This window comes from Pangasianodon hypophthalmus, chromosome 11, assembly GCF_027358585.1.
Source record: "Pangasianodon hypophthalmus isolate fPanHyp1 chromosome 11, fPanHyp1.pri, whole genome shotgun sequence".
In the NCBI taxonomy this organism is placed as follows: Eukaryota; Metazoa; Chordata; class Actinopteri; order Siluriformes; family Pangasiidae; genus Pangasianodon; species Pangasianodon hypophthalmus.
Genome location: NC_069720.1, coordinates 362,431 through 378,888, shown reverse-complemented (window position 1 = coordinate 378,888; position 16,458 = coordinate 362,431).

Below are 16,458 nucleotides of genomic sequence, written 5' to 3'. Positions count from 1 at the left end.
AGTTCTCGTGTCCCAGTGTTTATTACTACAGGTCTTCTGTAAACACTTCATCCTGGTCAGAGTCGAGGTGGATCCGGAGTCTATCCTGGGAATACTGGATATGAGGTGGGAATACAGTACACTTGGGGAGAGACGCCAGTGCAACACACACACACACACACACACACACACAGTTACCAATCCACCTACTATCGTGTTTTTAGGATGGGGGAGGAAACCGGTGAACCCAGAGGAAACCCACACGGACATGAGGAGAGCATATGAAACTCGGCACAGACGGAAACACGAGCTCAGGATGGAACAGTGGGGAAATGTCATTTAATTATTACTTACATGGAAGTGACAATATGCCTGAATTTCTGAATGTGCATTATTTCAAAATATACTCAAATAACTAATAAAAAAATAAAAGCGTTCAAAAGCAGCTACCAATAATACAACAAGTGAAACTGCATGAAAACAGAAACAGAAATACCTCCTAGAGTACCAAAAGTACACATGGCACCATAAAGTCACGTCTAATCTAATCTGATCTGATCTGATCTAATCTGAGCTAAGATTTCATATTGTAACTCAACAGCATGATATTATGTTCATGGTATTAAATCAGCACCAATATTAAGATGTTTAAAAAGCAGTCTAAGCAACACTTACAGCTCGTAAAGAATATTAACACTAACTCTGTCCGGTGGCCGTGGAGGTAGAATCCGGCTGGATGGACGAGTGCTCGAGCTCAGTTTCAGTAAAAGATGTCATTATGAGCTGTAAAACGCTACACTGCCACTTTAACATTATGAAGCCTTTACACTCGCAGCACTCTGCTCCAATTCAGTACAATTTGGTCCTGCAGTGTAGTTAAATGTTCACAGAATAATAATTCAGTGCAACGTAAACCACATGACCCTGACATGCAGCTCAATTCAATTCAGTGTATTTATAAAGCTCTATTAACAAGAACACTGTCCCAAAGCAGCGTCACAGAAATCTGGATATAGATTTAAATTCTCTGTAATGAAGAAGTCAGAGGTGACGGTGGTGAAGAAAAGCTCCCTGAGACGACACGAGGAAGAAACCTTGAGAGGAACCAGACTCAGAATGGAAGCCGTGCTCTTCTGCGTGACAGCGGATAGTGCGATTATAAATCATTCCTCTTCTATAACTGTGTACTGTAGAGTCACGCAGCGCTACGTGTGTTAAAGGATCTTCAGTACGAGCATCAGGGTCATTTTTATTTCAGTAGAGTTTTAGCTTTAAGTCTATAATATCCAGGTGAAGTTATTCACTGTGCAATGAATGAGACTCGAGCATAGATTTTAGCGAGTGTAGTCATTAGGCTAATCACGTAAGAACATCCACAATCCTCTTTAGAGAACCCGTGTGGCTCCGTCCTCAGACCTCAGGCTGTCCATGCAGGCCGTCCTCAGCAGCGAGCGATTCTCCGGTCAAGGACGCTTCAAATACAGGAAGTACAGCATCATGCATGACAATTCATATTTTGAATAAACTGCACCGCTGTAATGCATGAAGCCACGTTTCATCATTGTACCTGCTAAAGTGCCAATTACAGAAATCGTTGGTCTAATCGTGGCAACAGCTAGCGTGTTTCCTGCTAACGTGAAATTTAAAAATATATATGTATATTCCAGCTAGATAAGCAGGCCTCAGTGCACCCGGCTCATTGGAGGGGAAATAAATAAAAAAAAAAACTTTCCTGTCACGAAGCAGCAACTTGCATGTTTTCTTATATTTTTCCCTCCATCCTTCTCTCCCTCTCTCTCTCTCTCTCTCTCCCTCATATATACACACTCCCTCTCTTTTTTTCCTGAAAGCCACCCAAGAAGAGATTAATCATGAAGGGAAAACTCAACTTCACCCTCTAGCTGCAGGTCACAGTTCTTATTTCGTGTGGAATTGGCTTTCGGAAGGCAGAAGGCCTGCCCAGGGGCCAGAGACCTGATATGAGAGGAATTTGAGAATGAGGCGGAGGGGATTGATTAGCCCACTTCATATCCCCACACTCGCTAAGCACACTCCAGCTGCAATCTAACACACCGCTGAGCTGAATAGACAAGAGAAATTGAATTCCTTCCTAATATTTAACCTTCAAGTCAGCTCTAACAGCTGGTGATGGGTTGCTTTCTCAGGTAGTTACAGAACAGATTTTTTTTTCTTTTCCACTCTGTGTTCAATGGAAAGAAGAAAAAAGGATAAGAACATTTTTTTTTTAGTTCGGTAACTTATTCAATTACAGGTTTACAAAGATGAAGAGTGGTTTAGGTCAGTGCTTAGTGGAGATGATGAATGAAATACACACATATACAAAAATAAAAAAATAAATATCATAAGGCACAAACACAACCTGGTTTTGACTTTCAGTGAGAAGGACTAGTCGCCTTTCAGACGCTCGTGGCATTTTATTGACAGATGTCTGAACAAAGCCTGCTGGAATAACACACCAGCATCCAAACAGGCTTCCGATTTCAATCCGCTGTGAATTATCCCAATCAGCGACGCAATGCCAGTTGGCACAAGCTGGACTCCATTCACTGCTACACAGGAACTTGCGTATCTCTAAAACACATTTCTATTCACACGCTCCGTCACCGCACAAGCGCCGCTCTTATAGACGTGTTGACGGCGGTGACAGGAAGCAATCACAAGCCTTCATCAACCCATTAACTGAAAAAAAAAAGAAAAAGGAACAGTTCATTGCCTGGAAATGGGTCGCTCATAAGAACTGCCTGAATTGCGAACATCTTTATGATAATTTAATGCTTATAACTGCAGAATATTAAATAGGACTCATTAGCAGAGTCACGCGTTTTACATTAACACTTATTTCCTCTCCCTTCCTGCAGTCCGTTAAAAAAATAGGAGTATGTGAAGCAAAATGCGTAACACAATTCTTAGGCACCAATTAAAAAAACATTCAATGATGCAGTCTGGCACAAATCTGAGCTTAAATTAGAGCTGAATGCCTTTCCCTCTCCAGTCCCCAATTAATCACACCAACTTCTGACTTCTCTCATGGAATTTTTTTGGTCCGGTCATTGATTTTTCTCTTGGTGGTGTTTCTCTGTTTCCCGCCACAAGCTTGTTGTTGTTCCCGCAGCTCCTCTTCCGTCGCATCTCGTTACAGGATTCCAGGAATCCAGGAGGCTGAATTTTAGAGGAAACCTTTTGATATCCTGAATCTAGTGTTAAAGATAAATACAGATAAATCCCACAGAATCGATGAGCAGCACAGCGACACGGACTAACATCCAGAATTCCTCCGAATGACCTGCTTCAGGTCAAAACCTCTAAACAATGAGGCGAAATGTGTGTGTGTGTGTGTGTGTGTGTGTGTGAGATGGCCATTAATGAATCGCTGTATACATCGTTAGGAGGGAAGTTTGGCATTCAGCAGTTTTTCTTTATAACAGTGAGGTGAAATCCAACAAACACACAAATATAAAACCACCAGGAAATGATGGTGTGATGAAGCGGAGTTACTGTTACCACACCGAAGTTGATTATTTTCCTATAATAGCACATCCCCATGTTTTATTCCTCTTATTTCTCACAGTGATTTACCTACAGTTACAACTTTTATTTATTGAAGAATGACGTCATACTTTTTATCTGTTTATAGTTACATTTAATGTTCATGAAGCAAGTTAGTTCCTGTTGTCGCTTACGTTATAGCAGCTATAAACACTCCTTCCCTCACCAGCCTCTCTTTCCTTCCATCAAAGTTACATAAACATCTCCTTACTTTAAGAGAACGTACGAAAACTGTATTAATGATTACACACACTTGTTAATTAGTTTATCAGTGGAACGTTCGCTGTACGAGTCCCTGTGAATGAGCTGTTACTATAGAAACGATAACGTATTATAACCAGCGCATTAATTATAAATAAACCTGTGCTACTGTCAGAGCTGCTGTTAGAGAGAATTAATCAACACCTTCTGACCAATCAGAGTGCAGAATCAAACAGTGCTGTGGTGTTTGTTAGCATGATGGTGGACTTTAGTGTGAATGTTTGGTATAATGTGAATGTTAGTGTTCATGGTTATGAGGTGTTTATTAGATGTTGGAATAATATTCACACTCGAAATGTCACATTTATTGTGGCATTAAAATATTTTAATATCAGTTTACCACTGCGCAGTTTTCTTTCTGCAGTCTTTTAAACACTCTCTCTTTTCTTACACTTCTGTCCTGACCAATCGTCCTCTATTTATCCGGCAAAATACCCCCCGCCCCCCCCCCCCCCCCCCCCCCCCCCCTTTAATTTTCTAATTAAATATAATTTTGAAGCCTTTTAAAATCTGTCTTCATCCAAACACACAATCTAATTTTTCATTTGCATTTTTTTTGTACATGATATAAGACATCAACTCAATATTTTATTAAATTACTTTTCCCATTCATTTCCAGCTATCTATAATTGATCTCTTCAGTTGGAATTTCTGTTGTTCCTTGCAGCTGGTGTGCAGACGGACTGCGTGACACGGCAAGCACCCGGCCGAGGAGCGAACGGTGAACACACCCACGCTCCGACACACTCGTGTACAAGTCCAGCGCAGCGTGTAGGAGTGTCGCTCGCTGCTGATCGCTCAGATAGCAGGGTTTCTCAGAGGAAGGATGTAAACACCAGAAAAACTCATGAACTCACAGTGTGTGTGGATCTTATGATCTTATTTAAACAGACGCTTCACTCCTCAGATGATTTATAAGGAATTTTTGGACTGTTACTACGTTCTTGTCCAGACGTATACGGATATTTCTGAAAAATAGTTTCAGCCCTGTTTCAATAAAAGTCCCGTCCACACAAACAGCGTTTTTCTGAAGTATTTCAATCTGCATGGAAACGTCACATGATCACGTCAGCGCAGTGTCAGTACGTCATAAACTGTTACGTCAAACGCCTCAAGAATAACTTTAAGAGAAGAAGAAATGCTGAAGAATACCAAGGTGGCTGAGAGTTCAGGCGAGGATTCATCTGTATGTTATGATGATGAGGTGGAACTGCTGCTTAACATTCCACTGAGCCACAGCGCGTTCTCCCGGGTCTGATCCTAAATCTGTTCTCAGTGAGGTTTGTAGCGCCGGAGCGATGGATTCAGGAGCAGTACAACATACATCAGATTCTGTCTCTTACACACACGAGGTGCTAAAAATAACACAAAGTGCAAATAAACTGCAAACAAACAAGCGTCATCAAATAAGAAATAACAGAGCACAGCGTAACGACCTGATCAGCAGCCGTGATAAACCGAGTCCTTGTGCATTCATAAGACACGCTAAACCCTCGCAACGATAACACACAGGTTCACGCTGTGACATTTCAAAAACAAGTTCACGGAAAAACAGAACAGAGAAAACGCTGTTTTAAAATTTCTCCAGCTTGGAGGACGTTTTTAAAAAGCTTCATTTTCAGGCGACAATAAAACACATTAAATTCTATAATTTTCTATTCAACACTAAATGATTGAAGAGTTTTTAAATGATGCATAATTCATACACAAGTGCACCTCTCATGAGCCGAAGAATTATGAGTGTGTATTGTGTGAAAATTAACTAAAATGTGGAAAAAAATTAAAAAGGGACACAATTTTCTCTCCTGTAGAACTGAGACCTTGAGGATTTCAGTGTATACAGTATACAGTATATATATAAACTACACTGAGAATGAAGCTCAGTCTAAATGTCTTCAGAGATAAAGAGAGAATCTTAAAACAGTTTTCTTTTTTATGCTTGTGTGTATAAGAACGAGAGAGAGAGAGAAAGAGAGAGAGAATAAAAACAGGGAAAGAAGCAAACACTCTTTAAATCGCTGTATAACTGCGAATGCTTACAAAATGTCCATGCTTAGCTCATTTTGAAATCGAGTGCCTCTTTAAGGCAATTTCCTTCTTTAATTACGATTTCCTGACTGCTTTGACATTTACAATGCAATCTTCTGCGAGGACACGACTGTGATTTATTACTCTACGAGTGTCAGTCTGCAGAAATGAGTTTATAAAATAAGAGCTCAAATGATGATGGCCTTTGACCAATAAAGCTGGCTCTTTATCGCAGGCTGCAGAAAAGATTAACGTTTCTGACAAACCAATAGAAAGAGATGTGCAGGGAGGAAAAGAGAATGTTTCAATTTCTATCAAATAAAGCACTTTTACAGGTAAAAGAAAAAACAAGAAGGAAAAAGAAAAGATCTTCCTGCCGTGATCTGGGGAACTCGGAGACAGACACAGACGTTTGCAGGGGTTCCAGACTTTTCCTTCTCCACTGCAGGCTTTGCAGTGAGTCCTGTAACGTAGCCGTGTTTACTGAATACTGATGTTCTTCATGGTCCTGAACCTGCACTTTCATCTGAACACTGATAAAGGTGAATTCAGGTGAATTCAAACCTAGAATTAATATCAGAGAAAGATTAAAACTGACCGTTTGATTGTGTTAGCTTGTGTTCTCATACACATTCATCTGTTCTAATCACTTTAAAGACAAAATTCTTCTTTGTTCATAACCTTAGACTTAAGTTCAGTGAATTTTTCACAGCCTCAGATTTTAAAATCGTATCATGTCATGTTTCACCTGGATATCGTCAGACAGAAAGCGTGACTCCAGTCGCAGCGATACCGACTAGCGAGAAGCAGCACTACCGCGCGCGAGTCGTCCTTGACTGCACGCTAGCGTCTCAATCTGACGCCATGCATCATTTTTAACAAGCCACTTAAATACTGATGGATAAAACCAAAATCCTGTTTATGCCACAACTTCTCCGTTAGCACTGTTCCTCTTACAGCTAAGATTTTCTGGACCAGTCGAGTATTTTTGCTCAGAAATCTGCTTTAATATCACTCTCTGTTCTGGGACGTCCAATACAAATTCCAAAATATAATATCAGTTATTCAAGAAGGAGCATCTCAGTGTAAGATATTCCTCCGTCATTTCATAATCATTGCCGTTAATCCATCTCACGCCGCTACAAATGAAGAGGAAGTCGAGCGCCTCGTGAGGTTCTGAGCTGCGATACCTGCTTCGTCAATGGATCATGTTTTAACACCACTCTCAATCCATCACTGCGCTAAGAGTCATATCAATACTCGCCCATTTTCCCATTTGTGAGGAGATGAGTAGATCAATTCATTTAAAGCGAGTCTGCACCAGACATCTGTTTGAGAGATTAGAACGTATATTGTGCGCTTGTCTGATGGAAGGCAGAGGGTTCATTAAGTCAGTGGAATCCTTAATCAATGAGCAAAGTCGCTTTTTCTGTGCTACTAAATGTCTGTGCATTCGGCAGAGCGAGCAGCGACGCCTTTAGACAAAGCTCCAGCCGAATCGCGTCCTTGGCGTGGATGTAATGGATTATTAGCTTTGAAGACTTGGAGCTCAGTCACTAAATCACTATTTGCTCATGAGCATGCTATTCACTCCTCAACATGATGAGAGGTTTGAAATGAAATCACACCTTTAGCAACAGTAGCAGAGACGATAGGAATTCACTCGCTGCTTTTCATTTTGATTGCAGTGCTTTGTTTTTAAAGCCTGTTTAAATCGACAGGAAGACGTGAGGACAGCTGCCACTCTGAAAGACAAGCTCATGGCACAATCACACCGCAGCCGAGCGTCTGAAGGTCATTCTCTCAAAAATAAATAAATAAATAAATACATACATACATAAATATCTATCAAAACAAAAGATCAACCTTCACATCTCAGAGAAAGATCTTATTATAAATAATGAGCATGAATCACCAAACTGTGTGTGAATAACACGATGGTGCTCGATTCCTCCATCACTCGAGCACCTCTCACTGCATCCTCTCCTCAGATAGATAGTGTGTGTGTGTGTGTGTGTGTGTGTAAGACGGGTTCTGTATGCAGTGGGGGAAATGGGCCTGCCTCTCAGCTGATTGATCGTTAAGTGTTGTCCAGAAGCCCATCACGAAGCTCCCACTTAAGAGCCTCGACTGCAGAAAGCAATCAGTGCCTGTTACCGAGAGTCCCATGGGGAGCGTGATCGATCTGCAGCGCACATCTCCAGAAGGACAGGACACGGGATGAGTCCAGCTCCGTCCAGAGGTCTTGAATCTCCATGAGCTTCTGTAAACATTGTGCTGCCTGTGCAAATCCTACTTCACCAATCCAGAACTATCTGTGGAGTGTAAGAGTCCCTGTGTTTGTTTCCCATCACATAGCAGCAGCCGTGAACCGCGGAGGAGCTTCTCCGGAAGCTACGGAGGGAAGATTAGTGAAATACCCAACATCCTAATTTTTACATACTGAATTTCTTTTCAAAATAAAAAAAAATCCCTCTTCCTCACAGGCTGAACCACTGATCCTGAGACACAGAGAGCTTTTTAATGATGGAAAGTGATTCAGAAGAAGCGTACGGTGCCAATACTTTAGTCTCCACACTGAATATCAAACCGTATTCTCAAATCAAGTACGCAAATATTAACAGAGATTAAGACTAAAACTTTTCTTTTAACTCTTTTAACTAACTCTATATGATTCATGTAATATTTTTGTTTTATCCTCTTTTTTTTTTTTTTACTTTCACATATTTATTTTATTTTATTTATCTTTACAAAATACTTTGCTCATTAAATTAGTGCTACATGTTTTACTCTTTCTCTTGTAATATTTTCTGTTTTATTTCTGTAAAGCACTTAGAGCTGCATTTTATATATAAACTATTATTATTATTATTATTATTATTATTATTATTATTATATTATATATAATAATAATTAGTGGTAGTATCAGAAGCAGTAGTACACTGCAGAACATTTTAGCAAGTTAAATATCTTGAATATAATCAAAATGATCTACCATTTCCTGTTAGAAGATCACAGGACACCAAATGTGAGATTATTAAACCTATTTCTAGACGTTTACTAACTTCTAGAAATAGTCTTGTTCTATTTGCAGATAATTTTGCTAATTTTAAGTGTTTATTTCTAGAAAGAAGCAAAATTATCTGCCAATAGATGAAGAGTTTTAAATAAAATTTAAAGCTTAGAAAAAGTTAAATATGTCTAGAACTAGGCTTTAATTCAATTTAATTAAATTTTATTTGTGTAGCGCTTTTAACAATGGAAATTGTCACAAAGCAGCTTTACAGAAATAAATGGATTCACAAAAAATATATAGTAAATCTGTGAATTTATCCCTAATAAAAGGCTTTAATAATCTTATGTTTGGTTTATTGTAAACTTAGTAGCTAAATGTGACTATATTCAAGATATTTTCACTTGCTATGATGTCATTTTTTGCAGTGTAGTTCATATGTTGTACAGGGATTTTATACTTTATTATAAACCCTGTGTAGTGAGTGAGCACTTCATTAGAATTTCAAAATGGCAGATTTTACACAAAAGTAAGAAATGTAAAATATCAGGAGTAAAATATCACGAGTTCTCTGTGAGTAAAGTTCTCGTCAGTAAAGCCCTCACTGCTGACACGCTGTCGGAGAATCTAACGAAGAGGTTTGCATCTATTTCACATTCAAACTGACTCACAGATACATCCTCGCCTCATAAAACCCATTTCAGGTGGAAAAAACATTGGCACAACATCTCAGATCAGCTATTTTATCTCCTCGGATCTTATTAGTGAAGCCACGATGAGGAGTATGGGGTGAAATTGTGGTCAGTGTGGCACCAAGACCGCACAGATGAAGTGGCCAGTCCTGAGACAGCACCGAGACGGACGGTTAAAATATTCTGACGAGCTGCTCACCACAACGCACCAAACACTGACTTTCTGTATTACACATCAATATTTAAACTGTGTTTATTTACAATCACTGCAAATACAATTAAAGCCGGTTTCACTCTGTGTGATTTCAGCGCTCGTTTAAGATGATTCCTCGTCACGCTGTACGAGATTCTGTCCAATAAACTCTGCTGTGAATTCTGACTGTGTGAAAGCGTGTGTCTCCGTGTCAGATTATATGATGAAGATCCTCTAACGATAGACCTGTGATTAAACAAAACGATTACATATGACGCTGCTCACGTCATCCATCAGCTCAGCGTGATCCGGAAATCAGCTCATGCAGAAAACAGGTTCATGTAAACACTCAGTGAGCTCCAGGTCATGGAGGATTTTTTTTTCTGTCCATTAGCATGTTTCGTTTTCGCTTCTCTAACAATCTCTTCCTCTCTCTCCATCTCTCTCTCTCCCTCACTCTCTGTCGACCTACACATGCTACTTCTGAGATGCCAGTGATCCTGACCCCTTCTGCTCCTCCTCGCTGCCTGATCCATCCTGATGCCCTACTTCTGGTTGGAGTTCTCATCAGTTGAGTTGCTCGCTGCTGCTGGGGCCCCATATGGATGGCCTGAAGAACTGTTTGGATTGCTGGTGATGGAGCCACCTGGGGGCTGTGGAGATGGTGCTGCTTGGGGATCACATATGGGGAGCTGTACTGTACTGTACTGTACTGTACTGTAATGGCTTGGGACTGCGATTGCTGTAGTGGCTTTGGGGCTGCAGTTGCCACGAACACCTTCGTACTCAGGACTCCATCAGTGGACAGTGGATAGATTTTAACCAGCTGGACTTCTTGCAAAAACTGTGATGAATTTACTGGTTGCACAATTGCACTATTTGTCCTTATAGTACACAATAATGGAAGGGAATGATTTATAATCGCACTATCCGTTGCACCCAGATGAGGATGGTTCCCTTTTGAGTCTGGTTCCTCTCAAGGTTTCTTCCTCATATCATCTCAGGGAGTTTTTCCTCACCACCGTCACCTCTGGCTTCTCATTAGGGATAAATTCACATACTTACAATATATTTTTTGTGAATCCATTTATTTCTCTAAAGCTGCTTTGTGACAATGTCCATTGTTAAAACTGCTATACAAATAAAATTTAATTGAATTGAATTCTCCATCCCCGTTGCCGTATCTGTAGCTGTCACGTCAGCTTGCCGTCCTCCTATTGGTGGATTTTAGACGAGTGTTGTAGCAATCACACTGTGTCCTAACAACGCCAATCTCGACTCATGACCAAAGAATTCTTTTACAATGTTAGATTTTCATCTACAGCAACATCAGGCTGAAAATCTTACACTGTAAAGCTGGATTAAAGCAAAACACCATAAACAATTCAGCTCATAACAACACTGATCATCATAACGATAACCTTATAAACACGACCACGTTCCTCGCATTAACGTTCCTCTCAGTGCTTCTCCTGGATATCACCAGCTGTTCTGCAGTCTATCGGCCTCCTCTTCATGTAGGAGGGAAAAAAGGGAGCGACCTATATGAGAATTTTGTGCTTCAGTGGCTATTGAAAGATGAGGCAATAAACTGCTAAACTTGAGTAATCACACTCTCCCTGAGGAATGCCTCAAATGGGGATGGTCAAAAACCTTGAAATTCGAGACTGTCACATGCGGCTCGGCCTGGAGCTTTTGATGAGATTCATTATTGTAGGGAGAGCCGAGTACAAGTGTCTCCTGATTACAGCGTCCCTCTATTTAAAAGTTCCCACCAGTGTGCATTTCCATGACCGGAACGTCAATGGGATTAAAATCTCAATTCAGCCCCAGTCAATTCTCCAGTAACAAGATTTCATTAAATGCAGGCAGGGAGGCAAATGGACTCGAAAGCACTGAAACAGCTGGCGTATAAATTATAAAGAACGTGCTCTCTGCTAACGGAACACACCTTCGACTCGCAGACACATTATTATTTAATGTTCAGAGGAGACGAGTTTATGTAAATTGGAGCCTTCTCAGTGCCGGGTACTCTGAAAACCAGACGCGGGGAAAGATTATGCAAAGCAATTAACATATGAAAATAACGTATTAATATATTGTCTGTGAACTGTATCCAATCAGTTCCCTTTCACTGGTGTGTGTACAAAACAATTAAAATTAAATTTATACCGCTTCTTTTTTTAAAAATATATTCTGCCTAGCAAATGAAGTCACTGAGCACTGAATGCAAAAAAATAAAAAAGTTTTAAAGGACTGCGTTCTCGCTTAAAAGCACACCAGCGTTCCCTGAATATTTACTCAGAGTCATGCTAATAAATTCCTGCCTTTTGTTTGGTCCTAATGGTGTGAGCGTCTAAAACAAAGCTGTGAAATCCATAGCGGTACGCAGGTAGTAATGAATGGCGTACATTATTCTGGCCGCTAATTAGCACCATTCCATAAATAAACCAGAGGACAATCAATTAGCTGAGAAAGTCGTCTTTGTGAGTCATGGGCAGCGAGCTCCTGCGGGCAGAACCCGGGCTCGATAGCACCGGGGACGAGAGAAGTTCAGATAAATAACATTTCGAATGTTGTTACTAAAAGCTCTTCAGGCAATCTGCTTTGACTCGCCAGGATTACGAGTAAATTAATACTGTATGCAATTTTCCATCTGAAATAATAATGCGGTGAGCTGAAACTGCTTTGTGCACAAACAAGTATGAGACAAAAACCCCCTCACATTATTATTATTGTTATTATTACTGCAGCCTTTTAGAGGAGCTCTGCTAAAACCTGCTCTTCTGCTTCTAATTTAAAGCCGCTGAGTCTCTCGTGACGTCTCTGACTGATGTGCGGCTCTTGATGATGACCAGGCCAGGGCGAAGCCGAGTGCATTAACACCAAACCTAAGAGACTCGAAACGAAGGAGTGGAGCATTACGCGTCCAGGAGCCCGGCCTCGCTGCCCAGCATGATGCATAATTTGGACATTAATGTAATTTACATTTTAACGCAGGCCCGGTGTAAACTGATTAGTAGATGGTTATCTGCTAATGCAAAGCGTAGCGTCATGGCAGTGACAGGAGACTGCTCAGGATTACGTTTGAACAAAGCTAAGCTGTAGAGACGCACAGACCAAACTGCACCATGTGTACTGCTGAACCTCCATCTTCTGATTCAGTTCAACTCAGTTTTATTTATTTAGAGCTTTTAAAAATGAACATTGTCACAAAGCAGCTTTATAGAAATCCAGAAGAAGAAAATGAAGAAGCCAGAGGTGACGATGATGAGAAAAACCTCACTGAGACGACACGAGGAAGAAACCAGACTGAAAAAGGAACCCGTCCTCATCTGGGTGACGCCGGATTATACGTCAGCGTGATTATTAATCACTCCAGCGTGCAGGTGTAGAAGAGTAACGACACACAGTACTGAGTGTGTGTACAGGACGTTCAGATTGTGAAGAAGAGTCGTGAGATGAGCAACAGGACGATGTTTATGATTACAGCAGCAGCTCTTACACTAAAAATCTAAATCTACAACATCATCTGAAGTAAAGCTGCTGTGTCAATGGACTAAACTACTGTTTATATTAACGTTAATATTATTAATGTTACTCCTACAACAATATGCTGCTGTTTTCTGGTTTTTATTTTGTTTCCACACATTTTTCTAGCATTATGAATAAATGAAAAATTTTTGCGTCTGGAGTTTTAAATGCACAATCTGGCATGCAAACTGAAATCTTAAAAGCTCATTTCTCTTTCATCGACTGCCTTTTATCTGCGTCCCAACAGGACCCCCTGTTTTTCACGGGACAAATTAGTGCTCAGGAAAGATGACAGAAAAAAAGTGCAGTGGAGTTGTGGTCCCATGATGCAACGCTCCCAGTGACTACATCTGCTTCAGTCTTTCATCTTTGGCTATTGTTAGTCTGAAGCTGTCACGTTAGGAGGAGAATCCGTCCCTCCTTCCCACCCCTAAGTCCTCCTTTTCTTCCCGTTCCAGGAGTTGGCAGGGTGGCAGGCCCCGTACAAAGGAGAGTGCACCGGGAGCGTGGAGGGGAGCGCCATTCAACGGAAAACAGTTTGGGAATTAAGGTCATTAATTTTCCACTTTCAAGGGCTGCCACACAGACTGAGATAAAGTCAGCATAAATATTCCACCAAAGTTTCTTCTGTTTCTCTCTCTCTCTCTCCCTCTCTCTCTCTCCCTTTCTCCCCCACTCTTTTTTCCACCGGCAGCCCATTTATCTCCATGCTGTCAATTAGAGGCAAAAGCAAAGAACTAATTAGGAACTGTGCAATTTTAATTAGCTGTTTTGATAATTAAACTAATTGGTTCCCTTGTGTTCCTGCAATGTGCGGCGAACACTTTCTTGATATCTGGGCTGCAGATTTCCCAGTCGTTGGTTAATTAGTCACTTTTGCATTAAAAAAGAAGCCCTTCCTAATAGCCTTAATTTACAGTTGAAAAGAGAATCTACCGTCAATAATTTGTGTAATTGGTAAGCATTTGATTGTAATTTAGAGGCATGGCTGGACAGCTCTGCATGTCTAATTCCTAATGACTGGGATTAAAGTTGGATTAAATGTTTGGGATTCGTCCTTCACCCCTCCTCCTCCTCCTCCTCCTCCTCCTCCTGCTGCTGCTGCTGCTGCTGCTATACACGTACCTACTTTCTGTCTGGTCCCAGATGAATAAAGTGCACTGTAAAGGCTCACTACAGCTTAGGGCACTTCTGTAAGACTCGGAGAGAAAGCCACATTAAAGTGAAGAACACTGAGGCGTCGACTCGCTCTGCCTTTTTCCCCTCGGGTCACGAGTCAGAGTGACGCTGCTGCACTTTCCCACCACTAGGAGGAGCTACTCGGTTCATACCAATTAACCAACAACATCAGCCTACTGACATCATAAAAGAATCGTCCATCCACAGGACGCACAGGATTCCCGGGATAGACTCCAGATCCACCTCCACCATGACCGAGAGAAAGCGGCGAGTGAAATGACAGCGTTTCTTCTGCAAGGCGTCTTTAGAAATACGTTTAAAAAAACTGCATCATACACAAGCAAGCAAACAAACAAACAAACAAACAAACAAATAAATAAAAGTGCCTGGTGCTGATTGTGGCTAGTGGATAGAAATATAAAAGATGATTTTATTATCAAAATATGATATAAAATATGATAAGTACATAATAAACCTATTTCTTTGGTTTTGATGAAGATCATTTTTTAAAAGGAAGAATCATGGAAACAATGAAAATGATAATCCTGAGTGAGGAAAAAAAGAGCTACACAAAATGAACTTTTAATTGGTGTTCATCTCATTTAGTCTGATTTTAAACAGTTTACGAGCCTCTTCAAATCAGATCCCACAACCATAAAGCAGCACTTTCACTCCAACACGTCATGGAAAAACAGGCCGAGTTGGATATTGGTTTATAATCAGCTTAACCGTTATGAAATGTAGGAGAGGCTCGGGTTCGTCCTCCATCCTGCTGATTGTTTGCCCGAGGATGAATGGGAACACAACACGGCTCTGAGATCTGATTAGGCGAGGTTAATTACTGTGCCATGGGTTTTAGCGCTAGCTGCATGTGAGTAAATAGACGAGGCTGCTTAATGCCCAATCAGAAATGAATTTTAATTAACTCGCAGACGTGTGGTCCGCTCTCCCAGCTGGCTTCAGGACACAGAGCTGGAACTGTGGATCACTGGGATGTAGGGATCTCATCTCACAACAACGACAGAACATCAACACACATCAACACACATCAACACACATCAACACACAACGCTGGCGGGAAAAAATGGGCAAATTCACGGACTTCTATTTCATCTGTCAGTCACAAACCACACGCCATCATGATGCAGAAAACACGTCTACAATCCCACTACATTATTAACTTTGGCTTAGAGGTCAGATGGATATTCTCAATAAAATCTAACAGAATCAGAAATGAAGATATTTAGAAGAATAAAACTAAAGTTTTCACAGCCAGTGGAACATCGTTCCGCTTACGCTGCTAAATCATAACGCAGTGATCGGAAAATACGAGGTTTTTATACAGAGTGTGAATTCTACACTGACATCCGGGCGTGGTCAGCTCTCTCTTATATAAATATGTAAAATAAAAACCTGTTGTATTTTTACTGATAGTGACGATGTAGCTTTGCTACACATGAAGGCTAATAGCTAGCTAGAGTTAGCTAACATCATCAACTCAAGCAGCACTTTACAATCTAAACGTAATCGACTTCACACAGCAGTAAACACTGATCTGTTTAAAAGTGTAATGGACGAATTTATTTGTCTGTGTTTACACGGGTGTCCTGTCAGTCTGTTCATAGACACGCCCCCAACGCCCCCTTCACTCCGCCCCTTCACTCCGCCCCTTCACTCCGCCCCCTTCACTCCGCCCCCTTCACTGCACCCCCTTCACTCCGCCCACATTTCAGCCTGTGAGCAAAAAAAAAACACGATGTGCTTCCAAAAACCTTAATATACCTTAATATCCATAAGCGTAAAGAACAATCAAACAACAACAAACAGCTTACTTTGTCGCCTGAAAGTGATGTCATAACTCTAACTGAACGCCACTGGCTGCTGTAGATTCTGGGGGCGTGGCTTTGTGCACATGGGCGGGAATAGGAGGCGGGGAAACAAAATCATTGCAATGTTGTTGTACTTCATTTAAAAGGTTTTAGATACTAGATACGTTTTTCTCACACGAGAGT